This window comes from Chanos chanos, chromosome 1 (assembly GCF_902362185.1).
Source record: "Chanos chanos chromosome 1, fChaCha1.1, whole genome shotgun sequence".
Classification (NCBI taxonomy): Eukaryota; Metazoa; Chordata; class Actinopteri; order Gonorynchiformes; family Chanidae; genus Chanos; species Chanos chanos.
In genome coordinates, this window is record NC_044495.1 from 61981982 (window position 1) to 61993907 (window position 11926).

Consider the following 11926-nt stretch of genomic DNA (forward strand, 5'->3'; position numbering starts at 1 on the left):
GAGACACTGTGCGTTAACACAGAGAGTTTCATTTAGGGTTCAAGGTTAACGGTGTAAGGGCACCCACTACGAATGAGTGTACGCCTCACTGCATCAGTGGTGTCAGTGCATGAGTGCATGGACGATAGACGAAGATGTTTCTCTTCATGTCGCACACAAGCTGTGCTTTCATAGTCCGGCGATGCAATGGACCGGAACGCCACATTTAGTTAAACTCGTTTCAGAGAAAAAAATGTTTTCACATGTTCAAAACGACATCACTACAGCCACGTGACGGGGGCGTCGTCGAGCTTCGTGACACTCGCGACAACTGAAGAATGAGAAAATAAAAAATTAAAACCTACGACAGTTCTGCTCACAGTGCAGAGTGAAGGAGTCCAGAGACGTGGGTGTCAGCGAGACCCCGCGTGGAGCTTTGCTCTGTTCAGATCCGTTAAAAAGAATGCACAGTGTCAACAGATCTCTCTCTGTCCGTGCCAACTCTAACACCTTATTTCTTCCTGTTGTGTGTATCACATACCTCTGTAATCCTCGGGGAGGATCGGTGAAATTTATTCCATTTTATTTCACTGGGATGACTGCAGAACACTCTTGTTCAGATTAATCTCCCTCTGATTAGAGAATTTCAAACACTCCCTAATGACACTGCGTAAATAAAACCCCTGATCCGCAAAGCGTGTGTTTCCAGGAGAGGGCCTCGTCTGGAACAGGAATGGCTGAAAACACACCAACCCTTTGTGCAATGTTTTCAAGAATTTCGTGGGGGGTTTTTTGGGGTGGGGAGGGGGGGGACTATCATGGAAAAGAGAATGTATCTTTATAAATGATCTCTTGTCTCTTGTTTCTCAGCAGAAAGAGACAGTGAACCACACTCCTGCACGGCCGTTGTTCTCAGTGAATCGGCTCTGGTTCACGCATATGTCATTGTAGGACTTCCACTTCCACCTGAATGTTACTCTCTCTTTTTCTCTCTCTCTCTCTTAGCAGGGTTTCTTAACACCCTCAAAGTCTCCACGGTTCATTCCATTTTCGCAACAGCAGTGAGCTGCCAAACAAAAGCCGGGGAACCGATCCCGCACGGAGCTGAGGCACGGACAGCGGAAATCAAGCAAAAATGATTCCATTCCAGCAAATGTTTCACCATTTTGTCCTCAGCCTCTCCACAGAAAACTCACCTTGCCACAAGAAGATTTATGTGACGAACAGACAGGGATAGGAAATGTAACAACCAAAGCCGTAATCTCGCAGAGCCACGGGAGAAACCAGGAATCGTCTGATCGAGACCATATGATTCCGTGGAAAACTCGTGAGTGTGTTGGATTACCTGCAGCATGAAGGAATCTCTGCATTGTTCTGCTCAGACCCTGCAGCTAAAGCCAGGATGTTTGGCATTTCTCTGAAGCGATGGAAAAGTGGTCTGCAGAAACGTGTGAGGTCATTAGAGCGTTTGTGATATAGGCTATGAGGAGAAACCGTAATTAGTGTGTGATAATCACACACCAAAAACACTCTGCAAATACCTCCTTCCATTTTCTGAAGTTCCTCACTCAAGTTATGTATTTTTTTTTTAAATTATATGCTTCCAGTAAACCAACCACAACAATTATCTCATTGTTTAGAGGTGGGGTGGAGAATCAAGGATTGCCGGCTGATAAAAATGGTGCAGCTGTTTATGAAAAGTTAACAGGTGAATGTGTTCCCTCTCTCTCTCTCTCTGCAGATTTTCCCATTGATAATAAAGGTCCAGGATTTTCAGAGAAATTCTGTTTGAGGTGATAACACGCTCTGTATCTGGTAATGTGACTGACTGGATTTTCACTTCAAGTTCATTTTGTTTCCTCTCTTTTTTCCCACTAAAGAAATCACATTTTTAATCTCCTGCCAGAACACGGAAAGGTCTGTATATGCTTTCTCTCAAAAACAAAAAACAAAACAAAACAAAACAAACAAACAAAAAAACCCTTTGCTCTAAGTTTATTAACCTATTCTGTGACACATCCAGTCATGTCAGTGAAATGTCAATCAAATGTTGGCTTGCTGAAGAGTTGTCCTTTAAACATCTGATTAGATTTTGGTTTTTCTCTCTCATCAGTTCACAGTTAAGACATCCAGGGACACTCTAAAATTTCAATAGAAACTATCTTGATTGATCAGATAGGACGATTACTCAGTTTTACATAACGAACGTATAAATATAACAAATATGTCAAACGGGGAACACAAAAACTCAACACCGCTTAATGATCGGAGGAAATGCATGTGGGAATTGTTCTGCGTTTATTGCGCACTTGCATGTGATGTGAGGTAAATATTGTCATGGCGACAGGATGTTGAGAAGGCCGGCTTCATTAAATATGCTCAGCAGGCCGATTAGCATCAGCGTTGCCACAAACATCACTGTGAAACGGATGGACCTCAGTCTCAACACTGAGTGACATTTGGCCGTTTCCGCGTCCCTCTCTCTGTGTGGCCAGCGTTTACTCTCCTCACCCACGTCAGAGCCTCCTTATCAGTAACCGTTCCACCTCCTCCAATCTCCTTGTTTGAGATTGATGCTCGGCGAAGTTTTTTTCTCTCTCTAACAAGTCTTGGGGCAATTTCTGGCTTCCTTCCTTCTCGATGCAGGCCTTTCCGTTCTCATCAGGTCGGCCTTTCCTGCTCCTCCATGCTGCACTTTCTCTGTTATGGAGGAGGAGGAGGAGGAGGTGACTGATTATTCCCTGTGTTTTGTTGGGGTTTTTTTTTTTTTTTTAGCACAGAATTCTCACCCAATCACTCTGAAATCCCCAAACTATACTTGATGCACCTGAAATGTAATCTTTTTCCTCTACACTGCCAGCTGGGTTGTGGCGTGTGGAATTGAAAATATCAGCAGCTGTATGTCCAGTATCAAACACCATGTCATATAAATCAACCTGTTCATCCAAACCCTCACAGAGTGCTGTAATCATGTACGATCGCAAATTTAACAGACCAAACGCTCAATGAAAACATCTCCACACAGTTTCAGTCTGCAATGCTTTACATTCACACCAAAACAGCGGAAACGCCAGTCTCTTTTCATTCATCGCTGCCTTGTTCTCTAGCCAATCAAATTCACAGATGATCTCGCGCTGGAGCTGGATCCTCATTCCGCTGAGGAAGAAGAGCTGAAACCGTGGCTCGCCTTGCGTTTACCAAAGGAAACAGTGGTTGTTAAATTTGGCACCGTGCCAGAGGTGTCCAAACAGACCCGGAGGAACATCAAGCCACAGAGCTCCTCAGCTGAGCCCCCCCCCCCCCCCCCCCCTCAGCCAACAGGGGATCGGCTCTGAGAAAGAGGATCCACACACAAGATGTGATTGTAGTTTTAGGAATTAGTGCTCTAAGACTACGACCGAGAGAGCGCGCAGCGTGGACCGTCCACCCAAACCCAAAGTCGTGATTGCGGGTAGTTTTGGACGGTGTGCGGCAAAACTTATCTGCTTAGGACGGAGTTATTCCTGCAAACGAATGACATTCCCCTCGCCTCATTACGTTACATTTTTAACAAAATTCAAAACTGTATTGGAAGCACTGACCGTCTGCCCGGACCAAGGATCTGCCCAGAGCAAAGGTCAAGTCGATCATCAAAAAAAAGGTCAAGTCAGTCAATGAGAACATGGACAGCAGCGCCCAGACACTGTCTTTATCTGAACTGCCTCGCCCAGCTTCACTCACAGGACAGGACACTATGGTTATGTGTCTTTTTTAAGTCTTTTGAACCGAAACCATGTGTATTTCAGCAAAGTCACAAAGGCTTACATCGTCTGTATAAAAGAGCGGCAATCAATAAAAAGACAGAAGTGATTGTATGAAATTAATCAACACATGAATAATAAATGAATTTGCTTTTTTTTCTTTAACTTGTCCTAAAATGAGGGAATACTTCTCATCCATCTTATTGTAGCTTATTTCAGGTCTTCCTCAGTCACACATTTAGTCAGTCACACATTTAGTCAGTTACACATTTAGTCGGTTACACATTTAGTCAGTCACACATTTAGTCAGTTACACATTAAGTCAGTCACACATTTAGTCAGTTACACATTTAGTCAGTCACACATTTAGTCAGTCAAACATTTAGTCAGTTACACATTTAGTCAGTCACACATTTATTCAGTGACACATTAAGTCAGTCACACGTTTAGTCAGTTACACATTTAGTCAGTCACACATTTAGTCAGTTACACATTTAGCCAGTGATACATTTAATCAGTCACACATTTAGTCAGTCACAAATTTAGTCAGTTACACATTTAGTCAGTCACACATTTAGTCAGTCACACATTTAGTCAGTCACACATTTAGTCAGTTACGAAATTAAGTAAGTTACACATTTAGTCAGTCACACATTTAGTCAGTCACACATTTAGTCAGTTACGAAATTAAGTTAGTTACACATTTAGTCAGTTACATATTTAGTCAGTCACACATTAAGTCAGTCACACATTTAGTCAGTCACACATTTAGCCAGTCATACATTTAGTCAGTCACACATTAAGTCAGTTAAACATTTAGTCAGTCACACATTAAGTCAGTCACACATTTAGTCAGTTACACATTAAGTCAGTCACACATTTAGTCAGTTACACATTTAGTCAGTTACACATTTAGTCAGTTATAAATTTAGTCAGTTCCGAAATTAAGTCAGTTACACATTAAGTCAGTCACACATTTAGTCAGTCACACATTTAGTCAGTTACGAAATTAAGTCAGTAACACATTTAGTCAGTCACACATTTAGTCAGTTACACATTTAGTCAGTTACGAAATTAAGTCAGTCACACATTTAGTCAGTCACACATTTAGTCAGTTACGAAATTAAGTCAGTTACACATTTAGTCAGTCACACATTTAGTCAGTCACACATTTAGTCAGTTACACATTTAGTCAGTCACACATTTAGTCAGTCACACATTTAGTCAGTTACGAAATTAAGTAAGTTACACATTTAGTCAGTCACACATTTAGTCAGTTACGAAATTAAGTCAGTTACACATTTAGTCAGCCACACATTTAGTCAGTCACACATTAAGTCAGTCACACATTTAGTCAGTTACACATTAAGTCAATTACACATTTAGTCAGTTACACATTTCATCAGTTACGAAATTAAGTCAGTTACACATTTAGTCAGTCACACATTTAGTCAGTTACGAAATTAAGTCAGTTACACATTTAGTCAGTTACACATTTAGTCAGTCACACATTTAGTCAGTTACGAAATTAAGTCAGTTACACATTTAGCAAGTGATACATTTAGTCAGTCACACATTTAGTCAGTCACACATTAAGTCATTCACACATTTAGTCAGTCACACATCAAGTCAGTCACACATTTAGTCAGTTACACATTTAGTCAGTCACACATTAAGTCAGCCACACATTTAGTCAGTCACACATTTAGTTAGTTACAAATTTAAGTCAGTTACACATTTAGTCAGTCACACATTTAGTCAGTCACACATTTAGTCAGTTACGAAATTAAGTCAGTCACACATTTAGTCAGTCACACATTTAGTCAGTCACACATTTAGTCAGTCATACAGTTTCATACAGGAAGAAAGAGTTCCCATAATCCATGTGGACAATTCAATGTGGCACTCCTCGTTAGGAAACTAGCTCACCATTTTGTTTTGATTTGTTAGACACCAAACGTTTGGACTGTTTTTCTCTTTTTTCCCTAGGAAAAGACTTCTGACGAGGAAGTGAAAACCCAGGAATTGTATTCATCCTAACATAATTCGATTTTTGCACGAACGTTCCGCAGAAAGTCATGCGATTCGTGTGTATCTGTGCTCTGAGTCCGGGTCTGTTTTGGAGCTTTTGAAATGTTCCCTTAAAACATGATCTTAATTCTGGGGGAACCAGCAAACCAGGCCATGAGACATCTCAGGAGTACAATAACGCTGATGTCAAACTCCATTTGGCTGAGATTCTTTGTGGGAAATGCTTGTGAGGAGGAGAGCTCCTTCACTCTCAGAGACATCAGAGCGAAGCCTGAGGGGAAAGACCTCGCTCTAACATCTAAAGCAACTAACGTCTGACTTTAAAACTGCATTATGGGATGTAAGTCCACAAAAACACTCAGTCTGTAGGAATGTGTGTGATCCTCCCTCTTTTACGGCCAGCCTGAAGTTTGTAGACTGAAGTTCTGATACCAAGCCAACGCTCGAGGTTTACCTGATACGTTCTCCTCATCGTCGTGGTCGGAGTTTTTATTAAAACTGCATGGGAACTGCGAGAGACTATCCAAGACGCTCGGCTCAGTTATGTCCATGCACTTCATAGCTCTCAATTATTAATATTTATTACAGGATAGCATTTTAGTGCAACACCAACCCAGTCTTAATTGCACACGGGTCAGAGGGACTGAGACAAAAGGCCAATCCGGATTTTAGCCGCTCTTCAGGGTCTCCTGAGTTATGTCTTTTCAGATGAATGTCTGCACTTTTATTCTGCTCATTTGCGGTGACATTGAAGGCTGTGTGTGATTTCTCATGGCCTTACTAATCTTCACAGCACAAGCTGTACTGCCATCAAGCACACACAAATCCCTCTCATTCTCTCTCTTTCAAAAGCCCCTCATTTAGGTTATAGCCTTTTAAACGCTCACTGCATTACATCCAAAACTAGTCCAAAACAAATTCTCTCTCAATCAACTGAAGACATGTTTTGTGAATGTGAAGTGTGTGTGTGTGTGTGTGTGTGTGTGTGTGTGTGTTTTGGGGCTCCCCTGTTCCAGTGTTGTACTTGTTGAAACTGATCATTATTCCTAGAATCTGAAGCGCATCAAGTCCTTTTGAGTTATTGACCGTAACACACATGCATACACACACGCGTGCGCGCGCATGGCCCCCACACACACATACTTGTACTTCTATCTTTGTGAGGACACTCATTGACATAATGCATTCCCTAGCTCCTTACCCTGACCTCAACCATCACAACTAAATGCCTAACCCCAGCCCTTACTCTAACCCTAACTTGAACCTAGTTCTAATCTGAATCCTAAAACCAAGTCTTAACCCTCAGACAGCCCTTTGAAGAAGTGAGGACCAGCCAAAATGTCCCCACTCTCCCAAAACATCCTCACTCCCAAGGTCTAAAACTCAAACTGGTCCTCACAGGGATAACTGTGCAAGTACACACACACACACACACACACATACACGCGCACACACACACACACACACACACACACACACACACACATACACACACACACACACACACACACACACACACACACTCTCTCTCATACAGGGACACATGCATCCACCAGTAGGCCTGCATTTGAAGATAGTGACAGTCTTCATTCAGTGCTGACCAGTGTGCTGATTTATCTGGACTCTGCGTGTCTGATTCATAATGTCAAGCAGGGCTGTGAGGGGGAACAGTCAGAGTTATCAGCTTGCCTGGCTACACTCTTCTCTTTGGCAGCCTATCTGGACAGTCAAAGAAACAGGCTGGAGAATCAATCATGCAGCGCTTTGGATCGTTCAGGCTTTGTTTCATTGGTAGTGTATTACATAAATGAACTGGACCATATTTCATCCGTAGCATTTACTGAGCGTGTGAAAGCCTAGACTTTGATCTGCGGGACAAATCTAAAAAGGAAAAACACTCAGAAAAAATGCTACTAATCCCTTGACACCATCCTGTTTTGACTTGGACGTATAAAATATATTGATAATAATGAGGACCATTTCTGCGCTAGAATCAAAGAGATGTTTTTTTGTTTTTCAGAATGAAAAAATATGCCTCTGCTTTGGAGGTAATTAGAAAACAGCTTGGTGTGGCTTGATTCGTCATTGTTTCCTTGAGGTAAATCACTCCTGCCAATCCTGTCAGCAGTGGGGAGTTTGTCATTTCAGTGTTGAAATCTTTCATTTATTCTCTGTCATGTGTTCCTCCAAACAACAATTAAATCAAACCAGTTTGTCTTTTGACATGTTGGGCCGTCGGGGAGGTTTGGGGTGGTTTTCTACTGCCCTGTTTTGATTTCCATAACAAGCAAGGATGTGGTGATGAGACTGACTGAGGTCTGTCAGCTTTGTTTAGGAAAGTTTTACAACTCAGGCCAGTTAAGAGAAAAACAGCCTTTCACCCACTGTTCAGCAGCGAGTCGAGTGTGTCAGTGATACGTTGACATGCCGTGTAATGGGTTTGCAGGTATAACACTGTCTGCCAAGCCGTCACACCAGCCGCTCCTACGTGTTTCTGAGAGAAAATCTGATGCCATTGAATGTTCGACATAGCCATGAGTCAAACTTACTCTTTGTTACAACATGTATTCTGACAACGAACTTGATCAACAGCAAGGTCATTGATTATGATGTTATATCAGAGCCATGTAGAGTAACAGACCAGTGACTACATGTTAATTACAATGTAATTACTAATGTAATAGTTTGACAGGTGCTCATGCCACGTCGCACTACACCTTCCCCACGAGGGTAGTGTGTGATTTTTAGGGTCATACGCTGTTCCCCACTGCAGGCATTTTAGGGAAAGTGGAAAAAAAACAAACTATCAAGATAAGTTTGGAAAAATAAGTTTCAAACTTGGAAAAACATCTTGACGGTTCAGCTGACTAATGTTTTAATGTTTTAAAAATCAAACAAGGAAGCTACTCAATAAAAGGCTGGTTTCCATTCTAAACATACACAAGTCAGTGTAAAACACTTCAGGAGAACCTTTCTGTTGGACCGTTATCTGAAGTTAATGAACACTTTTGGTCTTCTGTCCTTCAGTTATGGAAACAATGCATCATTGTTAGAGTTTTCTTTCTGTCTTTTATCTAACAGTGTTGATAAAACATCATATCCACAGCCAAAAGCTTTTATGTACACAATTTAGATGAGTTCTGATCTGGAAATGACCACGTGGTTCAAACTGCACAAAGCTATATAACATAAACAGGAGACAAATGTTTACCTCCCCACCCAGACGGTCACATCCTGCTATGGGAAGTGTAACATTGAGACAAACGAAACCATCTTTTCTGCAGGTAGTGTGTGTGTGTGTGTCTGTGTGTGTGTGAGAGAGAGAGAGACAGAGAGAGAGCGAGAGGGAGAGAGAGAGAGAGACAGACAGAGTGTGTATGTGTTTGTGTGTAGATGTTTATATGTATGTGTATGTAAACGTGTATATGTGTGCATGTATGCCTGCGTGTGTGTGTGTGTGTGTACGCGCACGTGTGCGTGTGTGTGCGTGTGCGTGTGTGTGTGTGTGTGTGTGTGTGTGCATGTGTGTCTGCGTGTCTGTGTGCGTGTGTGAGGGTGAGAGCACGCTGCATATTTGTGAGTTTCACTAAATAATGCGTAAAGAATGGTTCTCCAGCCCAGCCCTACTGTCCAATATATGTTTCCATTCCGTGTGGAGTGAGGCCCTTTCAGGAGGTTTCGTTTTGAGTTAAATGGTTTATTTTATATTGCCTTGGATTAGTTTACCCAGATTACTCATTTCTTCCCTCTCATAAGCCTTTCAAATGCTCACATCTTTCATCTCATGGACAGATGTGCCCTGAAGACACCAGCCTTATTTCACAAAAGCTTACACACACACACACGAAGAGCTGTGTGTTTTGGCGGAAACACGCCCCTCCATGTCTGAAGTTAGATGTTAGTCACTCCTTGCATGAGCCTTTTTAAGAAATGCCATTGTGTGTGTGTGTGTGTGTGTGTGTGTGTGTGTGTGTGTGTGTGACATATCAAGAGACCTTTTTTATTTTTTTCTCCGCACACAGAGCAATGCCAAAGGGAGGTGCCATTCTTTTGAATCCTTTGGAAATATGGAAATTCAAGACAACTGTGAGCGTTCAGAAGTGACGAGCGGCAGACCCGGCATTGTCACGGCTAACGTTTGCCTTGGATTCATGAGAGCCCAGCGAAGAGATGTCCTCAGACGCAATGTGGTTCTAATTCACCAAGCCTGGGTCTGGAGTCATCTGAGAATGGCCTTTATCACACTCTGTATCCAGAGCTGCGAATTCCGTACGTGCCCGACCAAATCTGGCCCTCGGAATCTCAGAGCAGTTTGTGGGTAATTTTAATACCTTTAATCAAGCCCCTGGTACGACGTTTCGACTCTCTCTTTGCTCCCTTGATTGATTGGCATCTTGAGTGCAAGGAATGAATGCTATCTCAAAATGACTCCCCCCCCCCCCCCAAGTTAAATACTGAACCTTTTGTGGCTGTCCTTACGTTCAGCTGCGGAAAAGCAGAAACATCTGTCTCTTTGAACTGAACAAAGACTGAGCACTGGAGCACAGTACGCTGCGTTAAGTGAGTTGGGCAGTCAGACTGTAACGCTGAACCCTCTTCTCTCATGCCAGCGTGAATTTTATCGATCACTTTCCCAAGCTGCTATCACAAATGGCACCCCTTATTATTATGACACTGGATTGTAAAAAACTGTGGAATCATTTCAATTATTGTGTGATAAACTCACAGATGAATGGACCCTAAGAAAATAAAACAGGAAAATTGTCTAGAGCTATTAACATCAAATTAGAGCAACAAGCTGTCAAACATGTATGCTTATAATATAAAAAAGTAAATTTTTCTCTATCCTCTTTCAATATATATATATATATATATATATATATATATATATAATATATCCCTGTGCAAGCACGCCAGCACTGCTACACCACTATGGGCAAGACTTCTAACGCTCCATTGTTCTGCCTCTGAATGTCAGATTGGGGTTGCCAAGTGTCCCTTATAATACGGAATCGTTCTGTTGTGAGGAGAACAATATCTTGTTGTGCATTAAATCCACATGGGACGTAGTTTGCTCTGTATTTTTGCGTTTGGTGATTCAGAGAAAAAGTTATTCGTCAGTTTTCTGCTGAAGCCTCGACGTTTAAAAACTATGGATTAGAATGGAGAGCAAATCAAGAAAGAGGGGTATGGAACACAGACAGGAAACGTGGCGCTCCTCTCCAGGTTCTGTGCAATTAGTGGGTTTGTTGTTCGTGTGAGGAAGCCCTCACATTGCATTCGCTGTTGCTATGCTACACGGACACTCAGTTTGAAAGCAGTGGGGGATGTTGGATTTGTTGCATTTAGTATTCTGTAGAGTCAGAGTTTGGTCTAAATTGATAAACTAAACTGATATGATGTGTTGCAAAACATTTTAAAAGTTTTTAAAGAGTGAATAGTACATGCAGAAAATTTCAGCAAAATCCTTAAATCAGCCTCGTAAGTCTGTTTCCTTTTTCACGGATATCTCTCCTGGGGGAGTACAACAGCTGACAGCACCCCACCCCCAACCCCCTCCCAGTTTTCTCGTATTCCGTATTTTCTTTTCTTAAAGTTGGCAACCTTATGTGACAGTGACAAGAACAAGGTGAGCCATTTTGACGTGGATGCCACGCAGATTAACAAGGTGTCAATCACTGGGGAACAAAGACAATTTGATGGCACGTTGGCTACTGGAAAAAATCCTAAATGGACAGGATCTGATAACCTGAAGTTGATGGAATGCTACCACAACAGCAAACCCAATCAAAGAGGCTACGTGAAAAGCATAAGGGAAGAATGGATAAGGAAAACATCATCATCCACAATCACAGCGAAACAGCCAGTCACCCTGCACTCAAACCTCATCAACAGCCAGTCACCCTGCACTCAAACCTCATCAACAGCCCAGTCACCCTGCACTCAAACCTCATCAACAGCCAGTCACCCTGCACTCAAACCTCATCAACAGCCAGTCAACCTGCACTCAGACCTCATCAACAGCCAGTCACCCTGCACTCAAACCTCATCAACAGCCAGTCACCCTGCACTCAGACCTCATCAACAGCCAGTCACCCTGCACTCAGACCTCATCAACAGCCAGTCACCCTGCACTCAAACCTCATCAACAGCCAGTCACCCTGCACTCAAACCTC